This window comes from Syngnathus acus, chromosome 10 (genome assembly GCF_901709675.1).
Source record: "Syngnathus acus chromosome 10, fSynAcu1.2, whole genome shotgun sequence".
In the NCBI taxonomy this organism is placed as follows: domain Eukaryota; kingdom Metazoa; phylum Chordata; class Actinopteri; order Syngnathiformes; family Syngnathidae; genus Syngnathus; species Syngnathus acus.
The window spans coordinates 3,786,324-3,814,011 of record NC_051095.1 but is presented as its reverse complement, the minus strand read 5'-3'; the positions used below and the strand labels follow the sequence as shown (position 1 = coordinate 3,814,011).

At 45.7% G+C, this 27,688-nt stretch overlaps 1 protein-coding gene and 1 long non-coding RNA gene across 2 annotated transcripts in view; one reads left to right on the top strand and one right to left on the bottom strand.

Annotated features, from left to right (window-relative positions):
* Positions 1 to 27,688, top strand: part of LOC119128070 (lysine-specific demethylase 6B-like) — a 41,990-nt gene that overhangs the window by 1,041 nt on the left and 13,261 nt on the right. The window contains 2 exon segments of the mRNA XM_037260145.1: positions 447 to 485; positions 21,150 to 21,219. The gene's annotated coding sequence lies outside the window, so the exon portion shown is untranslated.
* LOC119128297 lies at positions 10,242 to 27,114 on the bottom strand. Its single transcript, XR_005098980.1, has 3 exons — positions 26,999 to 27,114; positions 17,617 to 17,622; positions 10,242 to 10,252 (listed from the first exon to the last, which is right to left on the bottom strand). It is a non-coding gene; the product is annotated as an uncharacterized LOC119128297 (long non-coding RNA).

The following is a 27,688-nucleotide window of genomic DNA, read 5'->3' as shown; positions in this document are numbered from 1 at the left end:
AGATTGTGTTTGTAGTGTGCATTCATGTACCATTCCACAGGTGCTTCAAATAAGTCACTTAAAAAGTGTTTTTTATTTATACCACTTTCTAATTCATTTTGGTACGCGCCACAAAATGCACAAGTCTCAAAACAAGCACATTTTTAAAAATCAATTATATTTTATTTTTGTGGTCAGTGAACATTTTGCAGGTGTCCCTGAAATTGTTGTCCACGGTCATTATGTGGCAACTGCAGATCTCGTGACAAAATCTCTAATACCAAATACAGTGAATATAAGGTTAAATATTTTTCGGGGGGGAGATAATCAGCAATCTTGTGGCTCGTGAGAGCTGCGATACAACACGTCGTTCACTAGATGGAGACACAGCCTCTCACTACTTGCTTGCAAATAACAGCAGAATGTTTATGTTGAAAATGTAATGACCCAAATTCATGTCTTTTCAGGATTTTGCTGCTCCTGTCTCGAATCATCTGACGACATTGGTGAGTCGACCTCATATTTTTATATTCGTAGACAAACAAAAGGGGCGGTTGTGCTGAAGAGCAAAATGATTTAATGATGGAAGCTTTTGTCATTGTAACGATTTTGTGAGTAGGGTTGGCGAGGCGCAGCTGAGTCAGATCAGAAGTGTGTGTGTGTGTGTGTGTGTGTGTGTGTGTACGGCAGGAAGCCGTGGGTAAGGAAGAGGACGGACAGGGGGTGTGTGAGCCTCCTCCTCTTCGTCCTCTTGCCGCTCCTGTCATCCTCTGCTGAAGGAGAGGCGTGGATGACATCATGCGCCTGCGGGTGCTTCGTGAGGGCGTCTCAACGCTTATCCCGTTCATAAAAATACAAACCGTGAAGGTGTTTTGAATGAAGCTCCTCTGCCTGGAGGCGTGTACATTGTACAGCCCTAATCTTTATCTTCTACTCCAAAATCATGCTGATCACAAAGCGATGCAACATCACCATCTACATGGATCTGTTTGTGGTTTACAAACCTGGATTTTCCATACAACCGTACTTGAAGAGTTTTGTCCACCGAAAGAACAATCACTGCAGCTCATATTTGTAGCTCAGCTCCTCATTCGCTGGCTTTTTGCCTCTCAGGTTTCATACCCCCCCATCTCCGTTGACCCTTGTGTTGCCCTCCATCTACCCCCTTTATCACGCTCCCTCTCCCCCAGGCAAGAGTCCTTTTTGTGCTTACCCCCCCCCCCCCCCCCCCCCCCCCGCCCTCGCCGCTTTCTCCACCCCCAGCCTTTGTGTGAAGAGGCCAGTGAAGGGAGAAGAGCAGTATGAGGCGGTAGAGCCAAATGAGATAGATTATTTTTCTTTTTGGATTTGCAGGTTTAGCCTTAGCTTAGCTACCCCTCACGCCATGCACACGATTTGTTGGTACACAAGCAGATTTAGACTCGTATCATAAAGTTCCACAACTTTTATTAAGATGATGCAAATATTATGTGGCATTGATTGTAAGTCCTTTTTTCTTTTTTTGACCATGTCATGTAGACTTTAGACAGATGTAATTGGCTGCATTGGATCGGCCGATATTTTGCTCTCTCTCTCTCTTATAAATTATATTTCTGATCAGTTTAGTCAAATTTGTATTTCCCCCGGTACACCCGATGATCTCTCTCAGAAGACATCATTCGATTCTGCAGGCGTACCTAATGTTATGGCCAAGCATCGTGATGTGCCAACATGAATACACTCGTCTCCGAGTGTGAACATTCATTATGGATTCGCCGAGCCCTTCGCATGCATTTTTAAAAATCTGTGGATAGCTGCGTGCGCGTGACATGCGCTCGCACGCGCCGTCGGAAAGAATATTCCTGGAAAGCCAGCTGCCGCCTCTGTCTGTTATCACAGCTAACTCCATTAGCCGAGCACTCACGCGCACGCACACCGACTCCTATTGATGTTGAAAGCGAGCCACATTATTGAATTTGCAGCTTCAACTGTCACAGAAAGGCATTGTGGGTAAACCGCTGGTCCACGGCGCCGCCAAAATGTCAGCTCGTGTGCCTCTGCTATCTCCTGTGAGGGGCTGACCTTTAGCTGCCGTCACGCTAATGGTTGATCACTTAGTATTTAGATAAACACAAGCTTGCGTACAAGCACGCCCTGTTATTTCCATCCTCATTGGTCCCGTGGTTGCCGACTGTAATTAGGCCCCGGGGTAATTAGCTGGCTAATTGCTGCTGGTTTGGTATACTTACACCGCTTATCACCAAATCCAAGGGGGAAGCGTTGCTGTTGTTATTAATTAGCCGTTCTTGGCATATTGACATACAAACATGTACGGGCAATGACCTCTTTGACACTATGCAGGGCTCAATATAAGTAGTTTTGGATCGCAGTTTTCCCGGCAAAATTCGCATTTCTTTTTTTTGCTTCATCAAAACACTCTTAAAAGCAAAACTGAGAATCAACCACTGAAATTATTATTTAATACTGTATCTGATACAGTTTTTAAAACTGTCAACAGGGGTGTCAAACTCATTTTTTTCGCGGGCCGCATTGTAATCATAGCTTCTTTCGGAGGGCCATTATGACTGTCAACCCAAATAAATGTAAAAGCACATCATATTATATACAGTAAAAGCTACAAAACAAACTGACAAATAACTTGTTTTCAGATCAGACAAGTAAAAACTGGTCAAATATTGAAAAAAAAAGATATTATTATAGTGAAGACAATTTGCAATTCTAGTAATGACACGAATTTGATGCACAATTTGCCTTCGCGGGCCACATAAAATGATGTGGCGGGCCGTATCTGACCCCCGGGCCTTGAGTTTGACACCTGTGCTGTATCAGGTTATGGTCAGGTTTCAGCAAAGATTTTTCAATTTGCAAGCTCCCTTTATTTTTACGGGCGCTTTCCTCAACTTTTGAGCGCTTCACATTCAGGGCCAAGTGCTGGCTTGCGTTTCCATGCCGACGTAATCCAAAATGCAAGAGTTGCAAAGTGTCCCCCGATTGGCTGCGGCGCCATGCATGGGATCGTGATGCATGCTGTCATCGGGCCAATAGGATGCAGGCTGAGCCGGGCTGTTGCTAAGGGGAGTAGCTTGGAACAGAGTCAGATTGCTTTCTCTCTCTCTCTCTCTCTCTCTCTCTCTCTCTCTCTCTCTCTCTCTCTCTCTCTCTCTCTCTCTCTCTCTCTCTCTCTTTCTCTCTTTCGCCTCTCTCTCGCCTCTCTCTGACATTTTCAAGCTCGCTCACTCGCACTCTCGCGCTGCTTTGCCCTCATTGACTCCTTCCCCCCTTGTCGCTCGGTGCCTTCCCATCCCTCTCCCGCTGCATTTTTTTAGCACTTCTACACGTGTGAAAGGGGAAAGTGCACATGCTGGAAAAACTCACTGAATATTTAATGCAGTGTTGTGCTCCCTCTCTGCAAGCTGCCGTGTGTGTTTGTGGATGCGTGTCTTTTCTTTGTTTGTATCTCGCATGAATGTCGGAGCTCCGATCCCCCTTGCCCTCCATCCTTTTCGGTACCCCGCAGCCCAGCTCGTAACCTCCCCATTGACTTGGCACCTCCACGTATACCCCCGCTGAACTCTGCCTTTAAACTTTTGGGACATCATAAACGGAAGTCTTTGCAGCTGCAATCAGTGTCAGCAGAGTGTCATTATTTAAATGAAGAGCACTTTGGGATAACGGCGTTTATAATTTTATGGTATATGCAGGAAATTGTTACTATCGTAGTTTTTTTGGTCAGTGCGTAGCGAGCTGATTGGTCACTTGTTGCCGGTACTTGCCATGCTGTTCATGGCGGAACCGCACTCCGTCATACTTTTCGGAATTCTGGGCGGACTGTCAAGTTATAGTGTGAAATCGTTTTTTTAAATTATATTTCACATCGATGATATTTTGTTTTTGCCCGTTTCAATTTGACAGCGACATATTTGTTTACACCTTACAGTAGCTTCACTTAAGTGGCCAGTGGGGGGAGCTTTTTAGAATTTCTGTGATATCGTTGTTTTTACAGTGAATAAGTGGCGAGCATCCGGCGCGCCATCATCGCAGCAGGAATGTTGTACGTCACCCCAACAAAGCATCTGCTCTCTCAACACATTTTCCCATTTCCTCCCAGCACACTTCCTGTTTCCTGGCTCTCTTTGTTCAGCTCTCCCTTAGCCACATTTCTTCTCTCCTTCCGCTGTCATCGCTCGCCTCTCCTTCCGCCTCTCCGCCTTTTGTGCGTGGAATGGATCCGCCGCGTTGAGGGGGATCACTTAAGTGCATGCGCCTTCCTGCTTGTGAATCAAAGTCGGCACGCAGCAACACTCGCACATCATTCATTCATTAAGAAGGAGAACAGGAAGTGCAGGTTAACGGGGGCAACGTTCACCTCGTGCAATTGGAAAAAAAAAAAACCCCTCAAATCTAACCAAGATAAATCCCGCCTAAGACTTCTTGTTCTTTATAATTTGCAGTTTGTGTTTTTTTTTGGTGTGTGTTTGTGGTGCCGCAGCAAGTTTAACTTCCAGTTAGGAATGACAAAAATAGTCACGATTGGCGACGTCTGCGAAACGTGGGTGAGAAGAACGTGTGCATGTCCTCCTCCAACGGAAAATGTTGTACACGCTCACACTGAGGACGTTTCCAAGTGCGCAGCTGGCAACGTGTTGGTGAGCAAGGATAAAAATAGAAAATCGTACATTTGTCTCTCATCTCTTCAATAAAAGAAGAAGCCGCTTCTTTGCGAGGACTCGCCATCGTTCGTCATTTTCTTCACGCGTTCGACACGTTGCTTTAGTCGGCCGCCTCCGCTTAAACCAACAAGTACATCATTTTCCAGCGTGAGGTACCAAAATTCCGCCCTTTTGATCTTGTACGCAAACGTTTACTGATCTCGAATCCAACGCAACGCCGCCATCTACAGGAAGCTGTTTGTCATTACAGTGGTTTACAAAGCTGAAATCCATTGGTGGAATTGTTAAAGAGGAAGTCGTCATTGCATAGTTTGACTACGACATATTCTAACGCCTCCCTTTTAGCATCTCAAAGGCTACTTTGTGGCTGAGGGTCAAAGTCGGGCGTGTGTGTGACCCCGTCAAGGACCCTGGCATCGTTTTGATTAAATGGGGTGAGAGGGTTCATCGGGGTCCGATGTGTCGTTCTCTTTGTGCGGTCGCCGGTCGGTCAGGTGAGGCGAGGCAAGCTCAATACGAGCAAGACCAGTCTGGAGCCAACGGAAAGCCGATACCTGCTCAGAGAGGGAAGCCTTGGCGGTAACGTGAGCTGAGGTGATGAGTTCGCAGCCAACACAGAGGTCATTTACACACACACATGCCTCCGTGTGGACTTTGTGTTGTCGCAGTGATGCAATAGCAAAGCAACGTTGCCATGGAGACTCTGATGCGAATGGCTGATTTGAAAATGGACTTTGGTCAGCTCTGCGACATCAGACTAAAGAACATTTGAGCGTTCTTTATCTATCGAGTTGAAGTGGACAAATGGGTTGAGTGGTTCACAACCTTGGCCCAACGTCAAAGTGAACGAGCCAGACGCAACTCGGTTGTCCTTTCCGGGCCGAGGTTGTGATTTTTGACTCAGGATCTCCGCTGCCTCCCGCCACTCTCGGGCTTTTTTCCCGGGGGTAGCACGGCAGTGCGGCGTTCCGCCTGGCACCGAGCCAGGACAGACGGACCGCTCGCCTCTGCCAACCTATCTCCCCTGAGAACGCAGACAAAGCTGGGACTGAGCCAGACGCTCCACTCTCGTTTTATTGCCTGCCTCCCTTTTTTTTTTTTCTTTTTTTTTTTTTTCAATCTTAGTATGTGGCTGTCGCTTGGTCTCTTTATTAGCAACATCCAATTTCTTTATCCACTGTAAAAGCTTTATTTACTTACTTAATAAAGCTTTATTCATCCAGGTAAGGCACGAATGAGGTGAATATTCTCTTGACGGACACAAGTAGGGTCGACTTTGCGAACTGAGATGTTGATAAAATGGAGAGTGTCGGGCAGATGATTTTAACTGACCTTTTCAAAATAATCATAAGCGGTCAGTTTTCCCGATAAAACATTGATATATAATTTGGAATGAAAACAGTAAATCCAGTTCAGTGTTGAAGTCAATTACGTTGTCGTCCTTGAGCCATCAGTCCACTAGATAGAGCTCTGACTTTCCTGTGAAGGCACGAATGACCAAAAAAAAATAAAAATACCGGCCTAGAAGAAATGGGATCACACGTAAATGAAGTTTCGCCAGTAAATTCACTCATTATGCTGCAAAAAAATTTCAACTTATATTTTCAGTTAGTGGTGAATTAGTTATTTGGTTTTTTTTCTGCCACACATCGGAAAATCTATTTTGTTTAGGCCCTATAAACATAGCCCACTGAATTTGTGAGCTTGTCTGTTACAAATGTGTTGAGACTTTATTGACACTCGTTGCAGTGTGTTCCACGTGTCCGTCATGTGTGTGGCCGCGCCCCCGCCACATCAAACTTTCTGCCGAACCGATAAAGGCGAACACATGCCACCATGTGCGTTTATCCTAGCCCCCCACTGTGTGACTATCATCATCTTCATTTGTTTGCTTCACCACCCACATCCTTTTACCGTATATATAAAAAGTCTACACACCCCTGTTCAATTGCTGCCTTTTTGTCATATCAAAAAAGCAAGATAAATCATTTCAAAGTGTTTTCTGCCATTGTGACTTATAACGTACAACCCAAATGGAAAAAAAAAGGAGGTTGCAAAATTCTGCACACCCTCATGACTGGGGTGAGGGTGTGTTGAGAATCAACCAATCACAAGTCATGTTAAGTGCGTTTGAGTAACACCAAATACATTTCTGCTGACATTTTTTGCAAAGTGTTTAAAAAAGAAAATTGTGTGTGATGAGCATCATAAAAAAACTGCAATAATTGCAATGGTCCTTGAAGAATCCAAATTTGAATCAACTATTTTTCCATTTGACAGATAAGAGGCGGGTCGATTATCGCCTTATCTTTTTCTCTGTCCCACCATCACTCAAGGGCAAGCTGACCTGTGTGTGTGTGTGTGTGTCTGTTTGTGTTTGAGAAAGCTTGGCGTCACTACGTCTAATCTGACCGGCCGCCGCTTTATCTGCAGGACACTCCACCAGATCAGAGAGCGGGAGTGGGGGAGTGGGTTAAGGGGGCGTTAGGATGATGAGCGGAGAGGAGGAGGTGGACGTCGTGATGAAGGCCGAGAGGAGCAACCCCCCCCCCCCCTCATCTTAAAAGCGTTTCATGTTAAAGTTTGCACGTGGCTGAGCGGGAAGGGAACTTCAAACGCTGTTTGGAATTGGAAAGCTGGTTTACCTCACTTGCCCCTTTTCTCATTTCTCACATGCATACACACACACACACACACACACACACACACACACACACACACACACACACACACACTTAAGGATTTCCACAGTCGCATGTGGTGTTGAACTCATCCAACATACCGCAGTGGCTTACAGCCATGTTTTCTTCTGTTGCTACGGTGCCTGTGTGTGTGTGTGTGTGTGTCACGTGCATCTGTGACCGACACTGCACAGCTGCATGTGGTTTGTGTTTGTGTGTCTGACAGCGACTCACTCTCCGACACATGCACACAATGCGGCATTCATATGCTTGTGTGTGTAAAAGGAGCCAGATGTGCACGTTTGTGTGTGTGTGTTTCGGACTTTGTGTTGTCCTTTTATAGTTGCAAGCACACTTTTTGCGTGGCATATGTGCGTCTGGTTGTGTTTGGTCTATCTCATCAGTTCACACATGCTGACTCGGCTGCTTTTTGTACTTTAGCGTGTTACGCATTTTGACGTTTTATGCAAAGGCTGAATCGTTCAAATTCAAATCAACATCGCAATGTGGTCGAATGTAATTTTGGGCAGGGACATTTTTTTGGATTTTTACTTTGTATGCAGTTGTGGTTGACGCTTCTATTGCTGATGGTTCTACAGAGGACAGCAAGTGCTCGGTGAGGTCAAAGTTCAGGGCCATACATGCACGTGCCTCGAGCGGTTGTCCTAGCAACCGCCCCGTGAAACTCCCACACACGTGCGTCTTTGGATCTTTTCATTCACCTCCCTCGCTTCACATCTTTGTTATTTACGACCGCCGTTGACCGGCCGCGGTTGGCATCCTGGCCTTTTGCGCGCCCTCTCTTGAGCCAACGTTATTCCAGAGCTTGTAAGGACACGGCCGCCGCCCTCATTAGGCCCGCTATAATTCATAATGACGACATCATAAAAGCAAGTGAGCTGACTTATTAGGAGACGTAAATCACAGGCTGCCCTCGCCAGCCTTTAAAAAAAAAAAGTGCCTGTGGTGTTTATTCCGCATTGTCAGCAAAAATCTTTTTTTTGTCTCCCTTCTCACTGGTGTGCTCCATGTGCAGACTGTCACACTCGCCTCACTGAGCAGAGCAAGATGTCGCGTCGACGACGGCGAACAAAAGAAAGCAAAGGGAGCGAGAGGAGCTAATTGCAAAAAAAAAGTTGGAGTGAGGTGTTGATTTCTGCAGGTGTCTCAGAGGGATTCCCGCCGCATTAATCAAGTGGGATTTGCAAGCCGACATGCAGATGGGTGAGGATTTTTAAAAGCAGACTCCCATCTGGCCTAAAAATAGAAGCTAAACTCACTCACCCTTCCCTCTATGCAGCCCCGAGTTCACGGGGCTCCCCGCCCCGCCGTGTAACGCGAGCTGCTCCCACTGTACATTCCGCTCCGAGCCAACTCCTCGGGAAAACTGGGGGAGTGGGCCTTGTCATCACTCTGCCAAACAAAGGCGGTCGGTCGGTCGGTCGGCCATGCTGTTTAAAAAGAAGGCGCTGCCTGCTGTGTCGCCGGGATGGAGTGCCTCAAGGCTGCGTCTCGGGGCTCCTCTTTTCTCTCGTTTGCCTTCACTGTGTTGTGACGGGGCCCCCGGGCTGTTGCGGCGTACCCCCAGTACATACTTAGAAGGGAATGCGAATAAAAAAAAAAGGGGGTGGGGAGCACATTCGTGGATGTGCACAAAGCATGTCCGCGGGGGAAATGCAAGCCCAGCAAGATTCACAGACTCAAAACAAGATTTCACCCCTCAGCTCTCGTCATTGTTCAACCAAAGGATAATCTGTGGAGGAATTCTAGACGATACGATTATCTGAGGAAAATTGCGGATGATGGAATATTTAAGTGTTTACCTGAAACGATTGCGTCAATCTTGGCAATTAAAGCAACGATTGGCTGAAAATAGTCCTGATTGACTGTGTTTACTGACAGACAACATGGTAGGGATTTACGATATTGTGTGTAAAATGTTGTCACGCATCTGTGTCAGATTGCATTGATCTCATCCTGTCCCACTTTACCGCGCCGGCAAAAACAAGCCGGCCGCTCCGCCTACGTGTGTTGTTGTCGTTGCACGCAGTTACATCACGACGCTACGATCTTATTTGTTTGCATCTGGTCTTTGTCCCGCTCGTGTGAGTGGCTGTGGCCACGTCGTGTGATTAACGTGTGTACGCCTTAAATCTCATCACGACTTTGTTTTTGTTCGTCTTTGTCCCTGGGTTGCATCATGCTTTGTATAGTTTGATTCGTTGGGGTAATTTGTTTATTTTGTCAGCTATAGCGCCCAATATATATCAATTTTACGAGGCAGATGCCGATTTGAATATTTGACGAAATAAGATTAAATTGATAATACAAATAATAAAATGATAACCAATAATCAGCTGATTAATTGAAAATATATGATTTTTTTTTCCTTGGGGAAAGGAATTTGGCGGGTCGTTATTTTTCTCTTATGTTGAACTGTATTTAAGTAAAAGAAAAAAGGCAGATTTTTGTGATTTTTACGATTTCGGACAATTTTAATAAAGCCAATATCGGCTAATTGAATCGGCCAGTCGATTAATCGGTCAGGTCCTAGTCAGCAGTGTGGCAGTGACGTGATGTGAGCATGTGCGTGTGTGCTCGAAGGCAACGTTAATTGAACACAGTTGTCGCTCATTAAACATTAACTGGCAATTAATTTATCTTTTTTAGCGTTTGTGGTCCATTGAGCTCCATTCGGTGAGTTATTAAAAACATACGTATCTTTTTGTCAGGCTGATTCCAAACCAAACTCACCTGACGTGGGACTGCAAACAGTTTTCGGAATTGATCCTTGCTTTGTTGAATTTAATCCATCAAAGTCTAAGTTTCCAACTCTAATTTATGTATAGTAGATACATGTCTTTATTCATTTATGGTTCATTTATTGTAAGCCAAAAATGTTGTATTTATAATGAATCTGATCTTGTTTATTGTCATACCGACTAATTGATTGCTTGTGTTTGCTAAAAAATCATGAAACTAAATAATAATGTTAGAGCTCCATCTTGATGGGAAATCAGTTCATTTTTCAAAATAGCTCATCTTTGCTATCTGTACCGATGCTAGCTAGCTAACAAAGTGGCTAATGTGGAAGATCGTATGTAGGGCGTGACTCGACTCGCTTGAAATTTAGCCGACTGGTTGGCTTGTTTTTTTCCCATTGTGACTTAACAAGTTACATAACAAGTCTTGCTCTGTCATGCTGCAAGATAAAAGGACCTTCCCAGAGGAATTTCACTTTTTGCATTCTTGTCTGTCCCACTATTGTCCCCGGTCTTTTCGATGCTACCAGCTCTTATGTAATGACTCCCAAAAAGGGTTGCTACCCGTGTTTTCTTTTTTTTTTTTCTCCACCCCCCCTCCTTCAGTCACCGCTCAATTAAACATTTTCCTAAACGCTTTGTCTCCCCTCTTTTCTTCCTCCGTTATCCAATATCGCCTGCCCACTTTATCGCCGACTCTTTGGCGGCATCCCATGATTCCCGCCGATTAGTCCCATCGCCTCGTCTTTTTTTAAGCCCATATCGGTCCATCCGATCTCCCTTGTCTCTCTCTCTCACCAGCAGCACAAATACTAGAAATGCTTCAGCTCGCTGGCAGGGTTTCAGATCGCTAACATGATAAATCAATATTGCCAGAAAATTATGTAAGATTTGTCTACGGACGCTTGTCCATCCACTTGTCTTTGTCTTCATTTAACCAGAGCAGATGATACTTTTCTGATGATGTATATTATCCCAAATGAAAAGTCTAGAGAATAACAATGCTGCTCTATAGGAGTCAGCGAGAGCACCTATATTTCCTTTCGCCGCTGCCCTGGTCAGAGAGAGCACGCGACCACTCACTCGCTGTTGGAGTTTCCATCCCATCATCCCTCATCTGGTTCTCTCGGCACCCTCCTTCCTTCCTTCCTTCCTTCCGTTCGAGCCTGGAATTCCATCTTCAATCCGCACGTGACTGCTAATGTGTCTTTTGTAGGAAAACAGTGAAACAAGTTTTGGCTGTGACATGCCAACAAGTGTGAAGCCATATTGTGGTAAAAGTAGAGTCCAAGTCGATTCATCGATGACATCATTGATATTTTTGCTCATCCTCATTTGGATTGCGGATGTGCTCGAGCCTAACCCGGGCGGCTGATGAAAAATACCCTGAACTGGTTGCCAGTCAATTGCAGAACACAAATATGAACTAAATTAATCAAGTTAACCAATAAGTTATGTATTTGATTAAAGTCACTTCTTGTTCATTGTGTATTTGCTTTATACGCCATATAATCTTGCTAGCTTTTAGCATTTTGTGTCCCCTTTCAAAGGTCATTAGCACCTTTTATTGCTTTCTTGCCATTGTGTTATTGTCATTCTTATGCAAGACATGCATACCTGGTTCCCGGCGTGATCCGAACCCGTGCCGGCTTGCGCATGCAGGCACCGGGCGTGCACGTTAAGCGTGCGTATGAGGCGTGGAGGTAGTGTGAGCGCTCCAATCCCATCTGCTTGACACAAGGGGGGAGTGTGTAGTGGGAGGGAGGGAGGGAGGGAGGGAGTAGACGAATAAGAACGAGGCCACATCAGGCTGAGGGAGGGAGGTGGAGGGGAGGGGTGTGCTCGTGTGCATGTGTGCAGTTTAGAAAAAGGCAATGTGAAAAAAAAACTGGGGGTTGGGCTCCGAGCTCGTGCGTGTGTGTGTTTGTGCGCGCGCGTGTGTGAGCTCGCTCTCTTCCTTTCCTTTCTTTGTTTGACTACTGAGTGGGAGAAAAAAAAAAGCGAGACGCAATATCGAGAGAGGGTGAGGAGGAGAAAACACATGAGAGGGGGAAAAAAAATCCCAAACCAGTGTCAGGCTTTTTTTTGGGTCTTTTTTTTTTTTTTTTACTTCCTGAAGACAAAGGGGATTTCAGTGAGGAATAGGGGCAAGATTACTTGAAAAACTACCAGATGCAACAGTGTCATTTATGTGAGTGCTTTTAGTGCATTAGCTGGACTGACTGTATATGCATGTGTGTGTTTCCGTGTGTGCGTGTGAAAGCGAGTGAGCGAGCGAGCGAAGGCGGTGGGGGGAGGCAGCCGGAGCAATTTAAAGGGAAAACACACAGCACACAAAGCTGGGAGTGCAGAGAGCCAAGCGGGCAGCAGGAACGCCGCCGTAGAACTGCTGGGAATCTGCTGAGCTGGCTGCCGCTTGAACTCACGGACCCCTTTTGGATATATATATATATAATTTTTTTTTTGGACCTCGTCGCTCCCCCTCCCCGGCGTCTCCCATGGTAAGACGAGTCTTCCTTGCCGGCCGGCTGGCCGGTTGGCTGGCCCTCGGACAAAAGCCGAGGGGGGAAAGTTGCGAAGCAGATGGGAGAGGGGCTAAGCTAGCTGGCTAGCAGGCAGGAAGGAATGCCGCACAAAGGGAGCTTGTGTGCTCCAGCTGGGTTTGTGTGTGTGCCTCTGTGGATGGAATGTTTATGTCATGGGGCATCCCAAACTTTTTGCATGTGCCAGCGAGCAATACGGAACCCTCTCAGAATTGTGTTGAAAGGAGCAATTTGAACAAAGGAGAAGACGACAGGGCATTTAAATCCCCCGCTCAGTCCTCACAATGCACATTTTCTTTCTTTTCCTTCTTGCACATTCATCCCCCTCTTTTTTACTTCTGCAACCTTCCCCGTAATCTGGACTGAGGAGGAAGCGCAGTGGGTTGTGTTGTGGCCTCAACATGTACGGATCACTCGTCTGGTCTGCGGTCAGCATCGAGCTAAAAGTAGCCGGCGTGTGTAGTGTGAGAAACACAACACTTGTTCTGCTGTCTGCCTGGAGCTAATGATCCGTGTGTGTGTGTTTGTATGCGCATGTCCTCATTTAGTCCTTGTCCCCGTGTTCCAAGATTCCTAGAAAGACACCTCACACTGTCAAGTGATAGCACGCTCTTCTCCACCCTTCCGTTTGCTGCACCCAGCCGTCCAAGAGGCAAATCTGCTCCTTCGCCACCAGCGGAAGTGGAGCATCATCATCATCTTCTCCTCCTCATGCTCCACCCCCCCCCCCCTCTCCTCCTCTCCTCCTCTCCTCCTCTCAGACTTTAAATCCCACCGCCACTTCCTGTCCATCTGGCATCGTCGCGTAGCAGCGTGCCAGGCGCGGTTCAGCCCGGGTCGCCCGTCATTTGACAGCGCAGGATGCTAATGCTACGCTAATCTGTTTACACGACTGCTCCCCTTGTATCTATTATGTTGTTTATTATGATGTGAACTGACATGCGTGCTAAATTCAATTACGATACAAGGGAATTGGTTAGGATTGAGTGCGGCGACGGCATAACGGCAAGTTAACTGATTGCTACTTCGTCGGATCAGCAGTTTTTTACGGCGCCATGCAGTTTTATTGTTGAAGTTTTGTGGTTTTGGCAGCTCGAGTTCTCTTGAACATGTTGGGGTATGCATGAACATGATGACGGTTGTCTACTTCCTGCTTATCCCCTGCAGATGTGCAAACGCACATGAGGGGGTGTTTTCTTTTTGTAGTGGAGTGTTGCTGCTCTCCTTCCTCTGCCATGTGCACGGGGGCTGCCCCCTCACAGCTGAAGGAGGGAGATTGTGCATTCATTGGAATGGAGGTTGAGATGACGAGAAGGAGAGAGAGAGAGGAGCGGGGTGATTGAGTGTGCTGCCTGCACGGAGAAGAAAAAGAAAAAGGGGGGGAGGAAGGGGCCGGCTGATGCCTTGTGTTTAAAAACAGGAGGGGGGGGGCAAGATGGTGAGAAGCAGACAGCCAGTAGAGGAGGTGAGGGGAGGCTGGCTGGCGCCGTGTCTACAACTGGGCACTCGCCATGTAAATAAATGCACATTTGCAAGGAACCCTGGGAAAGTCATGCCGCCGTGCAAACTCGAACTATAAATATCTTGTGGAATAGACATAACAGTCGTCCCTGATGATACGAGTGACCCAATTTCAAAGTTTTTTGTTGTTGTTGCAAGTATACAAGTATAGATGGCACCAGCCGCCTTTGTTGCAATAATCTGCACACGCGTGCAAGTGCACACAGCCGTCGGCTTGTTAAGCGAGCATATTTTTCACGACTGGCTGCCAGTTCTTTATGATCCCAACTGAGCCGCGGAACATACTGTACACATGCTTGAAACAGTAGCCGCATTTTGTTCCGCCGCTAAACACTCCGGGGGCCTCGCCGGGTCGCAGAGTGCACTTTGGATTAGCGTTATGCCCTTAATTCTATTATGCGCTTGTCAAAGGGCTGAGGCAGATTCGCTTTTTGGGCCTTGCTGCTTTCATGTCAACCGCAGGAGCGCACAAGATAGCTGTGTGTGTAATTAGTCCAGAGGAGGGCGGGGCTACATGGGAGGGACAGACGTGTGCTGCAAGGTCACGGCCACGCCGGTGGACTGCGTAAAACGGAAAGAGAAAGAATAGGAGAAGAGAAAAAGGAGACTCTGTACTGACCTTTGTGTTCTTCAGATAATGTAAATCAGTTATCTCAGTTGGACGGGTGACAGCACTTCTCACATCAAAATGAATGAAAATGTCATTAACGACCCCCCCCCCCCCCCCCAAAGAATTAAATTGTGATCTGCGTTTTATTGAGGGAAAATATTCTGTAATATTGTACCTGGGACAGGCTAATACAGACGTACACAAAGATTGGTCATTGCTCAGTAAGCCACCTATTAGTTGTTCTTTGTAGAGGATAAAGAATGTATACTTGCAGATGGTGTTATACTCTGTACAGTGCCATGTCATAATCAGCATAGAGATTAATTGATTTATACGTAATCTTTGGGCCAAAAAGACCAAAAGCAGTCATCCCATATGCAAGGCTCATTAAAAATTCAGACGATTTTTTTTCACTTTTTTTTTACATTTACCAGATTGTAAAAAAAGTGTACCTACATTCCAACATGTTATTTAACGTTAAACTTAATCTCACTGATGTACTCCTCAGCATTAGTTTATTGACAAAAAGTAGGCACACGTGCGCTTGTATCCTGCAGTTAATCTGTATTGTTGTGCATTATTTAGCGACATTAGCCTACTAGCATTGGCCGCAAAGCATTAACGGCACTTTTTGTGAACACATAAGGGTATCTTGTTGGCTATTTGCATACTGTACCGCCACATGGCAATGACCGTTGCCTCTTAAAAATAACGATTGAAGTTTTTTTTATTTTTATTTTAAGTTAAAATATAGAAAAATAAAATAAACTTTTCATAATGTTTCTGAATGTAATTATTTTTCCAGCCACTAGATGGTGTCATTCCTTAAAATCCTCCATGTTTTTGTGAATTCCAGCGTTTTATTTAGGGCAGGATATCAATGGGCAAGGCAGTTGCGGGGTTCCAGATGAAGTTTTACCAAGAGCACCCCTAACCTGAAATTATACGGGTGCAAGTTGACCGCAGTGTAAACTGACTTGACCCGTATCATGATAGACGATGTTTTTTTCTACAGCAAATTATGGTGATTCTATCTGAAGGCGTGACTGAAATTCATAATTATGTGTTTGTGAGGCCACAAACAAATAACAGCGTGCACATTTCATGAATGAAAATGTGCGTTTGAAGTATTTTGTAAAGACCTGACTTACTGGTTTCACCAGTCATACGAGCTGCTCTGCTTTCAAACACACACACTTTCCCTATCAATCTATCACTGGCACACACGTAAGAGAGCACATGACATACGTGACCCTGCCCCTGACTTCAATCAATGCAGCTGATCAGCTTACGCTAATGCATTAACCTGATTGTCGTAAACGGATTGACGGTGTTTGCATGTGACTCCATTTTGGTTAGCCACCTGTGCACTTGGAGCTCTTCCTGCACCGATTGGCTCTTTAACCCAGTTCCTCGCTGAACCCTGACCCCGTCGCTCGCTTGTGTAACTGCCAGAGATAAACGTCAGAATTGTGACGCACAAGTTTGGCACTGGCGCCGTGCCTCTGCTTGCTTTAAGATTACAGTTTTCTTTTTTTTTTTTTTTTAAATCTCAGACTGTGTGAGTGTGTCAGGAGGGCCAGGGTGGACTTTGACCTTTATGGGTCTGACTTTGTGTGGGGGGGTGGGGTGTTAACATGATCTGTCTTGGGGAGCCATTCCATCTCCTCCCTGTCTGTCTGCACCCTCCTTCTTCTTGCCTGCATCTTGCTCTCCCCGCCGCAGCCTTCTCTTCTTTCCTTACCCTCCTCTTTATCATCCTACTTTCTTTTCTCCCCCTCTCTAAATCCTGTGTCAATCGAAGCCGACGTCCAGCTGTCCAAATCCTCGCTGCGTCTAGTCCAAAAAGCTTGTGACTGTGATCAGATGGTGTTGATTACAGAGATCAGAGGAGGGTGTGGTTTTTTTTTGAGACGATATGCTCCACTTAAAATTATTCTGTGAAATTTTTCATTTTGAACAGTGATATAATTTGCCCGTTTTAATTTGAAACACCTCATGGGGACATTATTTCTAAAAGCCTTTTTTCCCCCCCCAGTTGCTTCGAGAGGGCACGTCCCAAACATTGCACATCATAAATAATATCGGCAGCGCCGGCGCGTGTTAGCTAGTGTTCAGGCTAGCGTGAAATCTGCTCAGGCTCCGCTCCACCCTCTCCCCTCACTCCCTCTCTGATCTCGCATGCGCTCACCCTTTGTGTGTGCATGCGCACGGGGTAATTGAGGTGTGTGACCTTGGTGTAGGGCTGGCAGGTGTTACGGGAAGGGTGGCAGACTGATAGCTTGCCCGTATATACGCATGCTAATATGTAAAACACTGCAGTGAAAAGAAATAATATGGACGTGAGGGTGGAAGCAAATTCATTGCCTGTACGTTTCGGCGCTTATAATTGATGTGATGCTCACAGACAATCCTGCATCATTTCGGAGTCATTTGTGCTTTATTGGCGGCAAAGCGCCCCCTATCTGCTGCCTGATGACATTGCGCTAACGTGACCTCCTGACATACATTTTAAGCGTCAGTGGCGAAATGACTTTGGCACGGCGGGCGTGGACTCCAGCTGTGCTCCAGCAATTAGTCTGAGCCCAATCAGAATTTTTTTTTTTAACGCTACACTTGTTTGGTAGAATTACAAATAGACTGTGAATGCTTACAAGACTGCTTGTAGTCAAGGTGTTGAGTAAGTTTACAACTGTAATGGAAGCAGATAAAGGCGTCTCTGTGCATCGGCACACGCCGCCCGCCCTCCCTCTTCTTCATCCCAGTCGCTCCCATTGCAGCATCACTCCCCCTCCCCCACCTCCTCTCTGCCTCCGCGCACAGTAGCAGAGTGCATCTGTGTCATGTCACCGGGTTCTGGCGTCCTAGAGTAAACCCTCCCCTCCCTTCCCCTGCCGCCTCGCTCACATACCAATCTCTCGCTCCCTCGCTCGTTCTTTTCCTGCGCTTACGTCGCCCTGTTGTGTCGCGAGCAATTGTCGCCGTCCGACAAGATTCCTGCGTCGGGATGTTGCGCTATGCTGCTTGGCGGGGTTGTGTCTCCAAATTGAGCAGGAAGACTCGAGCCCGAGATTGTGTGTGTGCGCCTGTGTGTGTGTGTGTGTGTGTGTTGGAGGCCCCTCCAGAGGAAAAAAAAGACAAACAGGTGAAGACCAGATTGGGTTCCGTCTCATTTCCTCTGCTTTGTGCAGCTGGTCAAGGACAAGCACACACACACACACACACGCACGCACACACACACACACACACACACACACACACACACACTCATACATGTATTTCCATGGCAACTCTGACTGATTTTTGCATGGTGTGGCGTTTTGGTACTCGCGTACGGTATAGAGGATGAATGAATTTAAAATAATTAAAAAAAAAAAAAAAAAAAAAGTACTTCCGCCACATGAGCTAATCTGCAGTCAGCAAATTGCAGCCCTTTGAAACGTGACCTTATGTGGATGCTTTTGCTGTATTGTTGGATTTTCAATACATATAAGGCAAAACATTTTCAACCCGATTCACATGCAAAAAGCATTTCCGGGTCAGTTTAATTACAATGTGACGGTGAAGTTAAAAAAAAAAAAAAAGTGAATTGTGCAACACTACAATATATTGCATAAGCTTGCATTTCACGCACACTCACAAATGGTCCAAAGTGCACCTTCAAAGTAAAACAAGAATTGTCATGAAAAGAAGAGGAGAAACGAGAAGGGAAAAAGGGTGTGGGGAAAGCGAGTCGAGGCATGCCGGCTGCCGGCTGCCGGCAGTACTGTGGGGATGGGTCTCTTTCGGTTGAAGAAGCGGCTCTGTAAATGTGTTGTTGGTGCTCACGCAGCCTTGGTGGGTGTCCTTTCAATGCCTGGGAGGGGAGCGCTCATGGTTCGTCACGTGACTGTCATCTGCTGTACCGCTCAATGTGTGCGTGCGTGTGTGTGTAAATCAGGAAAGGCACAAGAGAACCACTTGAGACTCACAGTAGACATTTTGTGATGAGATTCTTTTTTAAAATAGAAAAATCCTTTTTTTTTTCTTTTTTTGCTTCACTTGAATGAAAATGGTGCTGCCAGTAACCCCCAAAAATCGTTTTGCTGTCAAAAATAAGCTACTTGACTGCCACCTTCCTCTTCCTCCTCACGTGGGACAAAGTCCGTTTGTTAGTGTGCTCACGTGACCTTTTGGCTGAGGGTCAGGAGTAAAACCGCGCCGGCCACTTGCGGGCCTGACGCGCCTCCACCATGTCTGTAGCTCTGCCATGTCCGGCCTGGCGTGGGCACCGACCGGCGGTTATGGCAGAAAGTGACACACGTGACCTTGTATGCACCCACAGATTCAGCTAAAATAGAGCTCCTTGTATCCCGTCACGTTAATGCGATGCTTTGTTCGGGCAAGTTTGTTTCAGGTTCTTGCCATCCTAAAAGTAATGCGGCTGCACGGCGAAAGCTCGGAATGTAACGACCGCCCGCGTAGAGAGCGAGAGTCGGACCCAACTTGAAGGCAGCTGCTGAATCAGCGCTGACTAACTCCGCTCACGCCATGTGGGCTCGCTCGCGCACGCCGCCTGCTACTTGGCTGTGGTTCAAAGTTCACAGAGCATGCGACCAATGGTCATTTGGATTGGCGCTTTTTGAAGCCACAAGCCAGCCACAACAAAAATTCTTCATGCCATGCGTGACGTAATAAGATGCCAACGTGCTCCCCAAATAATTTGGCCATTGTCTTTTATTTTGAAGTTGGCTCTCGTAGCGTGTGACGGCGTCCCAACTGGAGGCTGCTCTGAGCCCAGTTTTTATGGCCATGACATTCTGTTGTCAAACACCCTGTCATCCCAAAATCATGTGCAGTCGCTAATTATAGACGCTAACAAAGCTTATTCGTTGAGCTCTCATTGAGCAATACAGGCTAGTTGCCGCTATTAGTAGCTAGCAGCTAGCTGTTTAGTCGCTAATTATAGACTCTAACCAAGCTTATTCGTTGCGCTCTCATTGTATAATATTAGTTGCCGCCGTTAGTAGCTAGCAGCTTGCTTCTAGCACTATAAGTTAGCAGCCGCTGTCAGACTGCTTTTCAAAGGTAGTTTATAAGACAAAATGCACATTTGAATGCTAACAGCTTGGCAAATTTGAAGAAACCAGACGTTACTCAAATGGGCTGTTTTAGCCGGCAAAAGCGCTACGACGGTTCTGATGTCTTGTCATCCCGTTGGCCAAAATTTTACCTCCTCGTGTTTCGCAAACAAGAATACTTTTGCCGCTTCACACAATTTAAATTTAAGAAAAAATCTTTGTTGTTCTCTTGTGTATTTTTAATAATCGTTCTTTAAATAAGCAAAAATATATTTTTGCGGAATACTTGATTTTTCTATAGAATTTTCAGTACCATACCCACAATATGAAAATATTTACGAGCTGCCGCCCTGAAAACAAATAAATACAAGAAGGCCTCGCTAATTAACCTTTAGTCAAAAGGCTCTCAACTTGGTTTATGGTGCAACGCCTTTGTCATGTGAGAAGCTCATTAACAACCGGTGTGGCTTCCAGATTATGCTCACTGCTCCACTTCTTGTCCCTTGCATGACTTTTTCTGCTGGTACTTTTCTACATACTTGATTTGGTTTATGACCGCGTTGCCGTGGGGATCGGCGCTACGTAAATAGTTGCCCACCTGCGCACACATGTGCGCGACACTGAGGCCAGCTGTGGCGTAGAAGGGTGAGACCTCTGAACTCTAGTTCAGAGGTCACGGGGGGGGGGTCCCAACCCGCCAGGCTGCGAGATCAATGAAGCCGGGCCAACTGTATGTGCGTTTGTATTGACAAAGCTGTCTCACACATGCACACGGAACACCCGAGGCTGCGGCACACATGGGAAGCTTCCAGCAACTGGGACTGGAACACAAACGGTGCGGCAACACAAAGACCGACAGTATAACAATGCTCACAGGCATATATTCTTTCCCTTCTGCCGAAAACAACAAATTAAGTCACTTTCAGTAGTTGTGAAAATCTTGATTTGTGTTGTGGGGACTGCATCACGGTTTCTACGGAAAGTGTCAAGAGGGAGGGAGAGGAGGTGTCATTCGAGGACAAGGTGTGTGGGTGTGTTTGTGACACGAACACATATCGCAGGTGTCGTGTGTGCTCATGGTGCAAATGGAGGTGTGTTTTGGGGGCGGGGAGGGACGTCAGAGGGGCCACCTGTTCATGCCAAGCGGCCCGGCATTGACACTTTGAATGAGTCACACGCGCACACACACACACACTACCGCAGGCCACTACCTCAGTTTTAGAGAAACTCAACAACGGCAGCAAAGTTTAGAAGGAACTCCCATTTTTTCAACTGCTTTTAAATCTCTAAATATTTTGTGTGCTTTTTTTTTTTTTTTCTTAGGAGGCGGAAAGCGTGATGTCGGCCCGGTGAAATCGAGCGAGCGACCGACTCCAACCCCCATGCTCACGTGGTAAGGCCGCTTCCTCTTTGTTTTGGCTCTTTTAGCCGAGATGACGCCAGATGTGTTGCAAGCGTGAGCAGCGGCCCACGCCGTCATCACTTGCGAAGGTTGTGGCTTGAGTAATAATTGGGCGTGTGAGCAGGACTCGCAAGATAAGATTGTGTAAGCTGTCAAACATGTACTTGTGTGGCCTCTTGTCAAAGCCAGAAATGGATTTGATAGGATTTTTTGGCAAGAATGTGGAAGTCCTAAAATAATTGCTATTTCTTTGCCCCTGTGATTCAAGGTTCACACTTCATGTTCCAAACATGCGAATTGCACTTCAACACTGAACTTCAGTAGTCTGTAAATGACCTGGAGGTGTGTATCGATCTAAAAAAAATAAATAAATAAAAATAAAATAGGGATGGGCACAGGACGACATTCCAACTGACAACAGTGACGCCTCATAATGAAAATGAGGAGTAACATCATTTCATCATCACCTTCAGTTTCATTCATGAAATGGGGCGGGGCAATGTCGGGCCTCATTTCGAACATTCCATTCTCAATGTTAGGGTTAGCGATCCCTTATTTTGGCGACCAATAGCGATAGCTTAGCTTCGGCATGCCCTGAACACGTGATCACAAGTCAGCGAGTGGCGTGCGAAAGCAAGCCCAAAGGAGCTGCATTCTACGTTCTATAGAGTTCGAATGTCCTATCGGGACCCCTGTCGATATTAGTATCGGTATCATGCGACACTACTCATTATCATGTGTTGACACTAAAACCTTTAAACCAAATATGGAATTTTGTCTTAACAAAAGTCCGCTTGCTTAAATCTGATTCATTATGAAAATACCATTGAGGGGCTAACAAAAATTAGCAAAGATATTTCTGTAACAAAAGAACACAAACAGGCATGCAAACTATTTTGAACAGTAGCCTGGCCATATTGTGGCACAATGTGGTACTACACTAAAGACGCACAACAGTCCTAATCAATGTAACCCTCAAAAAAAACTTTTATTTCACTTAGAACGAACCGCGAAATAGTGACTGTATTTCTATGATCGTTATGATTATTATTATTGTGTCTGCCTGTCTCTCAGTGTACCCAAAAGTCTGACTCACGTCGTCTCGCTCATACTCATGCGTGGTCACACACACACACACACACACACACACACACACACACACACACACACACACACACGAGAGCCATCTGCAGCGGGTGGGGACACACACGGTCTCCTACGAACAAGCCATGCAGGCTTCATTTCTTTTTTTTAAGGTTGATTTGTGGAATTACACACATCTGGTGTGGTGGGAATTCTCGGCTAAGTGTATATGTTTATGAGAGTGTGAGAACTAAGCCGTGGTCTTTAATTAAAGCCATCACACTCGCATGCCCTCCTGCTCCCTTTTGATCAGTATCAGAGTGATAAGCGTGAAGTTGTCGCTCCCTGCGCCACACACTAAGTTGGACCTCCACGACCGATTGCCACGGTTTAGCGTTCTTTGTTGCGGCTTCATATTGTCACTCATACACAATGTGTGTGGTACGTGTGGTGTGTGTTCCCACATCTGCCAATCATAAAATCTGGCTCCTTTCATCATAAGGTGGCGAGGGCTGAACAATAGCTTTATTATACAGTGAGCCCCTTACGTTCCAGACACACCCGGACTTGGTTAAAGTCCCCATTATACGACGACCATATAAAACATAAAAAGATATGAAAATAGCATTTAGCACCTGTTCTCGCTCCCCCTCCCTCTGATAGTTGAGACCGTCGCTCCCAGTCGAGGTTTTCTGTAAAACTGGCATATTTAAAAAAAATAATAAAAATAAAAAATTGATACTGTATATGAAAACATGAACCTGCTCAACCAAACTGATTGAAGGAGAATGACTGGTACATTTTGGCTTCTGCTTCTCGCTCGAGAAAGCTTTTTTTAAATTTATAATGTATTTATTTTATTTTTGTTTGTTTTAGTGTCAATCAAAATCATTGAGGTTTGGTCAATCTGGGTTGGTCAATCCCCTTTACCTTGGACTTCTACCTCCTTTTGCGAGTTAGCTTGCTGGCGCACTTCACGCTAAACGCCTTTCTTACTCTGTTTTTTGTTATTTGTTTTGTCTCCATTGCCTCCTGAAAAGTGCGATATAAGCTTCAAGCTTTAAAAAAAAAAAGAAAAGGTACCGTATTTTCCAGACTAAAAGGCGCACCTAAAAACCTAAAATTTTCTCAAAAGCCGACAGTGCGCCTTATAGTCCGGTGCGCCTTATATATGGACCAAATTCCTAAATTTAAACTGGCCCAAAGCATTGTGTCATGAAATCAATCATAAGTGGCCCGCTGAAGACAATGAATCATGAATCAAAAAGACTATGGATCATTATTTTGTGATTATAACGTAATTTGTTGCGTCTGAAGTTGAAATAAAAAAGATAAAATGGAGAATGATTTGATTTGGGTTAAAAATCTGACATGATGCATTAATGGTGCGCCTTATAGTCCGGTGCGCCTTGTATAAGGATAAAGTTTTAAAATGGGCCATTCATTGAAGGTGCGCCTTATAGTCCGGTGCGCCTTATAGTCCGGAAAATACGGTAAGTCAATTTGCCTCGATTGAAAATTTGCATGTTTCCATGACCCGGGTAACTGAGAATCTACGCAGGCATAGAGGGAAAAAAAACACAATAACTTGGACAATTCTGCGTGCAGACTAAAGATATAATATCATGAAAGTCAGCTAGCTTAATGCTGACATTAGGTGATACGCCATATAGTTTTAACAAAATTGAGCATAGATGTTAGATGTGCTACAATACTCAATACCAGTTGGCAGAGGTTCACTGTAAAAACTACAACGTGCGACTTATTTATTCAGTACCACTTAACAATGGACTCCCGTGGACGCAAATGCTCCATGCATACACTCCATTACTCCTTCCTACAAAACGTCTTCTGTTGTCAATGGGCAACACAACTGTTGAGGCACAAAGGCTTGCTCGCAATGTTCTCATTACATTTTTTTTCTTTGTCAATTAGACCAAAAGGAGCCATGTGAGCGTGCGTCATCTGCGTTATTATGGCTATTATTCCTTATATCATCCTCTCTGCTTCATCCTCTCGTTCTCCCTGATAATTTGGCTTCCCCTTGTCCCGCTGAGCCCAGGCTTGCTAAATATAACCGCTTTTGTGTTTACAAGCGTGCGACACACACATTGCTCTTTGCTGTTATTACTGAATGGGAAAATTACTACATAAGATAGAAATGTTTGTGGCCTGTGAGAAAGGCACATTTTGTACTCCAGGGACTACTCGATTTTAGACGTTGTCACAGTGGCCCAGGATGACCTTCTTTACAAGTCTATAATATTCGTGGCCCAGTCAGGGCGCTGTCTAATGTTGTGATGGTTCTAATGTCGCTATTCAAAGTTGCATTGTTTTAACACATGCTAATTTTCGAACGACAAACAAAGGATAGACTGCCAACATTTGGTAAACTGCTTTTCTGTGGCTACAAGACCATACATGTATATTTTGTCTGAATATTGTCGTTGTTTTTTTTTTTTTTTTTTTTAACCCAGTGCGTCTTTAGGGGGCGCTGTTGAGCAACCATTTCGTATTCCATGTTATTTCTTGACATGTAGCGTGGGGACACAATTTTTATGACTGGCAACTGTCTATTAATCACCGCCTGTGCTACTGTGATTGTGTGTTCAAGTGTGGCGTGGGTTGAGGGGGCGGTTCTGGTAGCGCGAGTCGTGAGGCGGCCTGACTCGGTGCCAGTGTGCTCTGTCAGGGAATTCCGGGGCCGTGGATGACGTCAGCGTGTGACTGTGCGTGGCTGGCTCTGGCCCTTTAAAAAGTGAGCCGAGCGCAACCGTGGTTCTTGCGTGTGTGTAAAAAGCCACAGCGAGACGAGCTCGACGAGGAGCAACACAAGCGGAATACGAGGCGCCGTTCTCGGCTACCTTTTCGGATCTTGCCGGGGGGCGGGGGGGGGACGCACGGAGCTCGTTCGCAGGATTACGTTTCCCCGGAGAGTTGTTTTGCCAAATTGAGGATATAAACGCACGCAAGGGAAGTGGATACATATTCCGATTTGGAGATTACCGGCGTTTTTGTGTTTGACTTGGAATACCCGGTGAGTGCGTGGACTTTTACAACTTGTCTCAGTATTATGTCATAAGCGCTTCTGAGCAGTTCTTATCACGTGACCGGGTGGAACTCTAGTTTGTCAATGTATTGTCAGATGGGGCAATATTAAGAGGTGGGGGAATTTTGGTGCGTAATTTTTTCTTGCAGTTGACCTCAGTCCCACGTTTTATTTTTATTCTATTTATAATCATTCCACACATGTGGGGGAGACTCATTCCCGTAATTGGTCCACTTGCGGAGTTTCATTCATTAGTAATAGGCGCTGCTTTTGGTTCGTTTGCTAGAAAAAGGAAGCAAGCGAGGAGTTTTGAAAAAAGAAAATGCCTGTGTAAGGAGATCTCACACTATTGTGCATGAGTAGGAGTTGGGGGTGGGTCGGCAGCCGTATGAAGTGAATGGCGAGCTGCCCCCACACACCCCCACCAAGTCAATCCTGACGCACACAAAGAGACGGATTGAAAAGAAGTGATTTGCATCACCTCTCTGTTTGGCGGGGGAGGGGCAATGTCTGCCCCCCCACCCTTGAATCGGCAAAGACTTTAATCACGCTCTGTGGGAAGAGAGATGGGGGTGGTTTTGTTACGTCATCAAGCATGCTGACTGCCGCGTGTGTTTTGTGCGTATTTTTACGCAAATTACGCACAGCCAAACCCAGACAAACGGGGCAGTAAAGAGCAAGTGTTGTTGTTTGGTCGACTCCTCTTGATGTGCGCCGCTATATTACGGGTCATAAAGTTCTACACCAACCCCCTGGAGTGTGTGTTGGCCGAGTCCCTCCCCCTCCAAAAAGCCTTTGAACGTTCACTTCCGATCTGATCGATTGACATGGAAAAACAGCTTTGATGGTGAGGCAGTAAAAAGCTAAAAGAACCCCCCCCCCCACGCCCCCTACGTCTCTCCCGTGTGTGCACTATGAATAATGACTTTTGTTAAAGTGATATGCACATTTCAACCTCGACAATTCAACACCAATGCATGATAATTAAATGTGTTAGTTGAGTATTTTACTGCATTTATCAAAAGAAATGGGTCAGTAGGTTGCCTTCAACTGTTTACTCACAGGTTGCCTGGCAACGTAGGGAACAAGCTGCCGTGTATATTGGCTTTGTGACTTTTTGGGGGGGGGGGGACATGGAGCTGTCCGCCACCCTGCATGTGACTGCTTTTGTTGCCTTCTCCAGACAGCAAGCGACAATCCGGATTGGATGTCATGCTTAAATAAAGGAGAAACGGCATCTCTGTGTGTGTGTGTGTGTTGCTGTCTGGGGTGTCATTTTTCCGCCATGGAGCAAAGGCAGGTGTGGAATAACATTGGGCACACAGCAACAGGTTAAGTGTTAACGCAGCTTTTCCGTCACTCAGAGGGGACGCCAAACAGTTGTCTTGGTGGTGGCACACTGTTGCGTTCTACCTTACGCAGACACCTTGTCCCCCCCACAAGGTGAGACAGAGGAAGCTTTTAGTGCTCCACAGGCGGCTACATGTGGAATTCCACCATGCAGTGAGACTGAGCTTTGTATGCATGCTGCTGTTCCCACACACATGTGACTTTTCACTTTGAGTACAATGTGAACCCATGTTTATCGCCGTAGATATGCTCCAGACCCTAACGTGTCATTTAAAAACAAAACAAAACCCCCCCCCATATTTTTAGGCTCACTTTTTTCAGTAGTCTGGCACATATGAATTCTCAAAATAAAGGGGCACAGTGTGCATGCTTCAAGTTGTTGGTCACTTCTGACTGTAAAAATAGCACATAGAATAAAAGAGAATGAAATGTTATTTATTGTTATTAATCCTTTAAAAATATTCAACCAGACCAGTATTGTTACTCCATCATATATAAAACAATTATTACTTCAAATTAGTAGCGGCTCTTCTCTGCCTATTTCTCTATCGTTTAATGATCTCTTGCAATAGAGTGACGTAAAAGTTTAACTGCATCCCAGCAGTATATGTGTTTAGTCTGTGGTTGTTAGGGTTTCACTATCATAATAAACTTCTTTGAGACTTTATAGGCCAGTTGAGAAAATGACACAGTGGCGTTTGATATGAAAGTCTGAGCAAACCCCTAACGTGAAATGAGAGGGAGCATCACGCTCGGGTGGAACAGCGGCAAAGTCCTTTCCGCTTCATGTGGTCGCTCATGTGGATAAGAGGTGGCCGTTTCAACCCAAATTGGGCCCGGAAGAGCAACCCAAACAGACCCGGGATCTTCCGCGGACCTTCCCTCAACAAAGTCAACACGCTCCGTGGGTGTGATGACAGCATTCCCCTTCTGCGGCCAATGAAACGTCCTGTTTTGTCAGAGAGCCTGTGAGGTCAT